The sequence below is a fragment of the Lipotes vexillifer genome, unplaced genomic scaffold, assembly GCF_000442215.2.
Source record: "Lipotes vexillifer unplaced genomic scaffold, Lipotes_vexillifer_v1.1 scaffold1503, whole genome shotgun sequence".
Classification (NCBI taxonomy): Eukaryota; Metazoa; Chordata; class Mammalia; order Artiodactyla; family Lipotidae; genus Lipotes; species Lipotes vexillifer.
The window spans coordinates 1,176,070-1,184,817 of record NW_006772915.1 but is presented as its reverse complement, the minus strand read 5'-3'; positions in this window follow the sequence as shown (position 1 = coordinate 1,184,817).

Genomic DNA, 8,748 nt, shown 5'->3' with positions numbered 1-8,748 from the left:
GACTGATGCTCTGCTGACCCATTTTAGACTTCTGAACTCCAGGACTGTAAGATAATAAATATGTGTTGTTTAAAGTGACTAGTTTGTGATAATTTGTCACAGCAACAATAGAAAACGAATACACCAATCTTCTTTTTTCATCATGGTTTCAGTAAGGAACCTTTTTAGACTTTTCATTTTCCTAACCAGTCCCCTTCCAGCATGAAATAGTAATATCACATATATATTGTATATGTAGTGTGGTTCTTAGGAGAGCCACAGACTATTGTAATATCTAGGTACTTTTCACCCCCTAAGAACTAATTTCATTGTCTTGGGGCAATAGCTTCCCTGTTAAGATGCGTGATCCAATTTATCCTTCCTGGCACAACTCAAGTGTTATTTCCTCCATAAAGATTCCCCAAATAATCCAAGCCATTTTGGATTATAGGAGAATTTTCATGATCACTTCTCCTGTTGCCCAATTTTAATCCACTGTGTGCCTTTAACTACTCATATAGTTTATTCTTGAACATCTTTATCAGTTAACCCCTTCACACAGATGAAATGTCCAATGGCTAAACTCTGTTGAAAAAATGTTTTCACAGGTTGAGCTGAAACCTGTTTTCTTGTAGCTTTCATCTGTTGGTCTTATCCTTTTAGGAATGGTATAAATATCCCTATCCTTTTAGAAGGGTATAAAATGCAGTTGATTCCTTTTCTACCCAACAGCCCTTATTTGAGGATGCCCGTTTCCTCTCCAGGCATCTTTCTCTTTTCAGGATGAACATCATAAGTTCCTTAAACAAATCCTTATATGATGTAGTTGCAAATTCTTTTATTACTCTGATTATACCACAAATGTACTTTTTACTGAGGACCCTCTTCAAGCTTGTTGTTCTGAACCTGATATTCTTAGAACTGAACTGAGCTGTCTTGGCTATAGTTTGACCAGAATAGAGAAGAGCAGGATCTTACCTTCCTTTTTCTGCATAATATATTCCTATAGATGCAGCTTTTGGTAACAATATTTTGTCAGCCACATTACACTGTCGATTCATATTACACTTACAGTTAGGTCAATGTTCAACATTTGCTGATGCTAATCCTGTTGGGTTTTGGAAAAATTTCAGCACCTCATGTTTATTGCTATTAACTTCTATTACATTCATCTCTCTAGCCTTTTGATGTTTATTTAGAGACAGACTCTGGTAACATCATAAGCATTTTCTGCGCCCAACTTTTGAACATCTGCAACTATGAATATGTCTTTATATTTTTCCATGTTATTAATACCATAAATATTAAACTATCAGGGTAGGTCTAAGGCCAAACCCCTGAAGTACACTGCAGAAAACTCTCTTGAGGTAGACATTTATCATTAACTGACTTAACTGGGTTCAGTCAACAGTCATCTAATAATACAACTCTTTAATCTTTTATTTATGTCTGTATTTAGTTCATAAGGCTCTAGAAAGACATTGTGCCTTGCTGATATCTCCTGGGGCTACCTCTTTTTCCTAATCTTTGGCATAGTAAAATCCAAAAAGAAAAAACAGGAGACTGGTCTAATATGATTTGTTTTCAGCATACTCAGTCTGTCTCCTTGTCATCATCACTTCCTTCTCTCAGTGCTCACAGCCAGAAGTTGGTATTTCATTTCAGAATCTCACTCAGTGACTAGGCAGAAGGATGCTATAGACAAGAAGCAGGCTGGGAGACAGCTCCCTGGGCCATTCCACTCTTTACCTTCTGTTGCTCTGGGTGAAGATCAGTAGAGCAGATACTCCAGCCAAAGGCCACACAAGCCATCAAGACAGCTCTGGAGTCAGAATGAATGGGAACCAATGAGGAGTGAAGGCAGCCTGGCCAGCCTGTGGGATGTCCCTCCATATTTTCAGCCACAGAGTTAAAGAATCACAGACTTTTAAGAGCATTACCTGAGAGAGAGATATCAGGAGTTTCCCTGGGAGGCAAGAATGCCACTGAAAAGAGATAGACTGGATGAGAGATAGAAGGTTTTGGATTCCAAAGAACAGAGAGAAAGACTCAAAGTCTTCACTCACAACTTCTAAATCTCCAACCCCTAAACTTCCAAGCATTCACGCTTTCCCTCCTTCTCAATGTCATCATTTACAGTTAGGAAACCTCCAGAAAATAAAAATGACTTCAGCGAAAAATGATAAGACATTTAAAGAACCAAGAGCTACAAGAAAAAACAAGAGCAACCGATCAGAGCAGAAGCAGGGCTAACGGAATAGAAAAAAGTAGTGATTCAAAATTAGCTTAATAAATATGCTCTTGCAAACAAATCAATGGACAAAGGATTAATCTCCAAAATATATAAACAGCTCATGCAGCTCAATATAAAAAAAACAAACAACCCAATCCAAAAATGGGCAGAGACCTAAATAGACATTTCTCCAAAGAAGACATACAGATGGCCAAGAGGCACATGAAAAGCTGCTCAACATCACTAATTATTAGAGAAATGCAAATCAAAACTACAATGAGGTATCACCTCACACCAGTTAGAATGGGCATCATCAGAAAATCTACAAACAACAAATGCTGGAGAGGGTGTGGAGAAAAGGGAACCCTCTTGCACTGTTGGTGGGAATGTAAATTGATACAGTCACTATGGAGAACAGCATGGAGGTTCCATAAAAAACTAAAAATAAAATTACCATATGATCCGGCAATCCCACTATTGGGCACATACCCAGAGAAAACCACAATTCAAAAAGACACATGCACCCCAATGTTCATTGCAGCACTATTTACAATAGCCAGGTCATGGAAGCAACATAAATGCCCATCGACAGATGATTCGATAAAGAAGATGTGGTACATACATACAATGGAATATTACTCAGCCATAAAAAGAAACAAAATTGGGTCATTTGTTGAGACATGGATGTATCTAGAGACTGTCATACAGAGTGAAGTAAGTCAGAAAGAGAAAAACAAATATCGCATATTGACACATATATGTGGAACCTAGAAAAATGGTACAGATGAACCAGTTTGCAAGGCAGAAATTGAGACACAGATGTAGAGAACAAACGTATGAACATCAAGGGGGGAAAGCAGCGGCGGGGGGATGAATTGGGTGATTGGGATTGATATGTATACACTGATGTGTATAACATTGATGACTAATAAGAACATGCTGTATAAAAAAATAAATAAAATAAAATTCAAAAAATATGCTCAAGGTATTAAAGGAGTATTCTTAGAAATATGAAGCAAGAATAAGCATTATGAGGAACCAACCAGATATATTCACTATTAAAATTATAGTTGTTAAAATGAAAAGTTCAGAAGATGGTTTGAGCAACACAATGGATTCAACCAAAACCTAGAGAGCTAGGGGATTTTCAGGAACCTCCCCAAAAGACATTAGAATGGACTTAAGGGAGGTCAGAATAAAAGAGAAGTGAATGATAAAAGTAGAAATTTTAACATCCAACTAACTGGAATTTCAAAGTGAGGAGAAAAGGTAAAAAGAGGGTAGGATACACTTGAAGAACTTATGATTGAGAAAGTCCTAGACCTAAAAAAGATTTAAGAACTTGGATTGAAAGGGCAAAAAGGGGGTCAATCAGCATCAATAAGAAAACGTACCTTTCCAGAAGCCACCATCAGAGTTACCTTATAGCCTATTGTCCGGAACTGGCCCACGTGACATGGGGAGATGAATCCCTGATTAACTTAGATCAGTCATATTTCATCTATGAAGTTGCGTGTATTTTTAATGGTTCTTTTTTTCCAGAAGATTAAAGTAGCTGAAAATTGAGAAGTCAGGGTATTAAAACTCACATTATTTTATGTTTAAATATGTATTTATACCCAAAACAGGACTGGTTGTACTTTTACTTTCCTGACTTCAGTAGAAACAAACTCCCCAATAATATTTTCAACTGAAAAAAAAAGCCAAGAAGTCAATTTTGGAAATTTGTGATGGGCTCTGAGATGATTCAAGGTGCCCTAAGGAGAAGGGACTGCCTGGACAGTTGGTTCTAATCTGCATGTGATGTGGGACCTGTTTGAAATGGCACATACCTCCTCCTGGTGCTTTAGGGACCCCATCAACTAATACTGATGACTACTCAGTTGATCCTTAAGTGGTTCTTCAGACTTTAAAACTTCATCTCAGGTGTGCCCATGATCACCACAGCCCTGCTAAGCCACAAATCAGCGTTTGCTTGCAAATCCCTTCTCTTTATTTGTTTGATTTGGGAATGCTATTCAGACTGCTCAAGCTGCAGCCACAACTACTTTTCTTTGTGGGTCCGTTAAATCATCTAGTTAGAAAATCACATTAGTGTGGGCTATCGATTCTGTACAGGTTCTTCTCATCTGGCTGTAGTGAAGCTGTCTTTATGGCAATCTTCCTGGCATCCACCAAAGGCTGTCTTTCCAAGCAAGGGTGACATCACAATTAAAATTAAAAATCTAGGTGCTGGCCAAGTGTTTTGGAGAACAATTCAAAAGAAATATTGAAACCATATTTTTTTTCAATTATTTTTAAGATAAGAGTGGAAATGACTCTTTCTCCTGTTCTCTCTGATTCATTCCATTTCTACCCCTTTAAATTCTGGTGGGTTGTTTGTAATAACAAGATTGTCTGCTTATTGGAGCAGCTAGGTCCTATGGTAGTGGATCTCAAACTTTAGAGGCCAGCAGAATTGTCTGGAAGGCTTGTTGAAACACAGGTGTCTGGGCTCCAGCCCCAGATCTTCTGATTCAGTAGGTCTGGGTTGTGGTGGAGTATTTGCTTGTCTAACAGGTTCCCAGGGCCTGTTGATGCTGCAGGTCCAGGAGCCACATTTTCAGAAGCATTGTACTAGAGTACTGTGTATAAATAGAGATATCTTGCTAAACAGTAAGATTTAGATTAGAAGTGATAAATATGTCTATTCTGTAGCACAGTTAAGTGGACACTTGTATTGAAGTAAACTAAAAATGCACACACAGACCACATACTGGTCTGGTTGTTTGGAGGAACTTGCTAAAATACAGATTCTAATCCAGTAGATGTGAGGGAAAACCCTGGATTTTTCATTTCTCACTTGTGATGCTCCATAGCCCACACTGTAAGTAGCAAGAGGGTAAGATAAACCTTATTTGATACAGCTTTTCATTAAGTCCCTCACTATTGATTCAAAATAGAAGGCTTTTTTCCTGTGAACAACTGATGCAAAATACTTTAAATTCAGAAACAGGGTTTTTGTCACTATTATTGTGTTTATTAAAAAATAAATGTTTATTTCATAGCTTCTGTATTAAGCAACTTCCTTTGGATTTCACTTCCCTTCAGTGAGGGAGATGCCAGGAAACATATAGAATGTGGGATAGTGTGAGATGCGGTCTCATTCATAGCTTTTTGGCCTCAGGGACTCCTATATCTCTATTTTAACCTTGTCCAAGAAGGACAGCTTCAATTGGGCAGGATTGCCACTTTGCAGTACAAAGCAACTTTAATGGAAAGAATTGACCCCAAGTAATAGAAGAGGCATTTTCTTCTGGTTCACCACCTGTGGTCAATGAAATGCAATTAGGTTCAGCTGCCAGGGCAACCTCCTTGAAGCATAACCAGCAAGCATTTTACAGCTTCCTCTGTCTAGCACAGTCCCAAATATACATACATTGGAGCTAAGATAACCAGCCCTTCTGGTTTACCCAGGGCTGTCTATATTGTGAAAGTGAAAGTTTTGCATCCTAGGAAAAACCTCAGTCCCAAGAACACAGGGACAGTTGGTCACCCTACATGGGGCAAGGCAATGATCTTTACTCCACTGATATTCTTTCTGTTCAATTCCCACCAGTGTGGCAAAATGTAATTCTGCTTACACCTCCACATCCTCACCTGTGATGGGGTATTCTTTTTTAAAATAATTTTATCATTTTCTTTTTACATTTTTATTTTTGCACTAATTTACATGCAAGAAAGTGCAAATACGTGTACAACTCAATGACTTTTCACAAAGCATATTCTATTGTGTAACCAGAATTTAGATTAAGAAACAGAATGTTACCAGCACCAGTCTCCTCATGCTCCCATCCAATCACTGTTCTCCCCCAAGAGTAACAACTATCTGACTACTTTTTAATAGCTTAGAGAATTATTACAAGACAAATACCCTTGTAACCACAAGGGTGCTTACCATATGTAGTTTATTTTTTTCTTAATTTCTCAAAAGTTTTCTTGAATTATATATTTTGGTATTTGTTCTTTTACCTTGCCTTGGTTTTCTTCTTCTGAAACTTCTGTCGCTAGGGACTTCCCTTGGCAGTCCAGGGGTTAAGACTTCACCTTCCAATGCAGGAGGTGCAGGTTCGATCCATGGTCAGGGAGCTAAGATCCCACATACCTCATGGCCAAAAAACCAAAACATAAAACAGAAGCAATATTGTAACAAATTCAATAAAGACTTTAAAAATGGTCCACATCAAAATAATCTTTAAAATATATACTTTTAAAAAAAGAATTTCTCTAATTTGGAACTTCTCTGCCTATCTTCTACAGGTGTTATTTTCTCTCAATTTCTTCTATCTTACATATCTTTTTGTTTCTAAAATTTTCCTCATCCACCTCCTACTTCTCTTAAAGGATGATTTGTTATGCCTGTTTTTCTTGTACTTCTTCTAGCTTAGTTTTTATCTCCAAATGACTTTTATTTATTTTTAACAGCTTTATTGGACTATAATTGCTTTACAATGGTGTGTTAGTTTCTGCTTTATAACAAAGTGAACCAGCTATACATATACATATATCCACATATCTCTTCCCTCTTGAGTCTCCCTCCCTCCCACACTCCCTATCTCATCCCTCTATGTGGTCACAAAGCACCAAGCTAATCTCCCTGTGCTATGTGGCTGCTTCCCACTAGCTATCAGTTTTACACTTGGTAGTGTACATATGTCCATGCCACTCTCTCACTTTGTCCCAGCTTACCCTTCCCCCTCCCCGTATCCTCAAGTCCATTCTCTAGGAGGTCTGCATCTTTATTCCTGTCGTGCCCCTAGTTTCTTCATGACCTTTTTTGTTTATATATATATTCCATATATATGTGTTAGCATATGGTATTTATTTTTCTCTTTCTGACTTACTTCACTCTGTATGACAGACTCTAGGTCCATCCACCTCACTACCAATAACTCAATTTCATTCCATTGTATATATGTGCCACATCTTCTTTATCCATTCACCTGTCGATGGACACCTAGGTTGCTTCCATGTCAGGGCTATTGTAAATAGAGCTGCAATGAACATTGTGCTACATGACTCTTTTTTTTTTTTTATAACATCTTTATTGGGGTATAATTGCTTTACAATGGTGTGTTAGTTTCTGCTTTATAACAAAGTGAATCAGTTATACGTATACATATGTTCCCATATCTCTTCCCTCTTGCATCTTCCTCCCTCCCTCCCTCCTTATCCCACCCCTCCAGACGGTCACAAAGCACCGAGCTGATCTCCCTGTGCTATGCGGCTGCTTCCCACTAGCTATCTATCTTACGTTTTGTAGTGTATATATGTCCATGCCTCTCTCTCGCTTTGTCACAGCTCACCCTCCCCCCTCCCCATATCCTCAAGTCCGTTCTCCAGTAGGTCTGTGTCTTTATTCCTGTCTTACCCCTAGGTTCTTCATGACATTTTTTTTTTCTTAAGTTCCATATATATGTGTTAGCATACGGCATTTGTCTTTCTCTTTCTGACTTACTTCACTCTGTATGACAGACTCTAGGTCTATCCACCTCATTACAAATAGCTCAATTTCATTTCTTTTTATGGCTGAGTAATATTCCATTGTATATATGTGCCACATCTTTATTCATTCATCTTATGATGGGCACTAAGGTTGTTTCCATCTCCGGGCTATTGTAAATAGAGCTGCAATGAACATTTTGGTACATGACTCTTTTTGAATTATGGTTTTCTCAGGATATATGCCCAGTACTGGGATTGCTGTGTCGTATGGTAGTTCTATTTTTAGTTTTTTAAGGAAACTCCATATTGTTCTCCATAGTGGATGTATCAATTAACATTCCCACCAACAGTGCAAGAGGGTTCCCTTTTCTCCACACCCACTCCTGCATTTATTGTTTGTAGATTTTCTGATTATGGTCATTCTGACCAGTGTGAGGTGATATCTCATTGTACTTTTGATTTGCATTTCTCTAATGATTCATGATGTTGAGCATTTTTTCACGTGTTTGTTGGCAAGCTGTATATCTTCTTTGGAGAAATGTCTATTTAGGTCTTCTTCCCATTTTTGGATTGGATTGTTTGTTTTTTTGTTATTGAGCTGCATGAGCTGCTTGTAAATTTTGGAGATTAATCCTTTGTCAGTTGCTTTGTTTGCAAATATTTCCTCCCATTCTGACGGGTGTCTTTTCATCTTGTTTATGGTTTCCTTTGCTGTGCAAAAGCTTTTAAGTTTCATGAGGTCTCATTTGTTTATTTTTGTTTTTATTTCCATTTCTCTAGGAGGTGGGTCAAAAAGGATCTTGCTGTGATTTATGTCATAGAGTGGTGTTCTGCCTATGTTTTCCTCTAAGGGTTTGATAGTGTCTGGCCTTATATTTAGGTCTTTAATCCATTGAGTTTATTTCTGCGTATGGTGTTAAGGAGTGTTCTAATTTCATTCTTTTATATGTAGCTGTCCACTTTTCCCAGAACCACTTATTGAAAAGGCTGTCATTTCTCCATTGTATATTCTTGCCTCCTTTATCAAAAATAAGGTGACCATATGCGTGTGG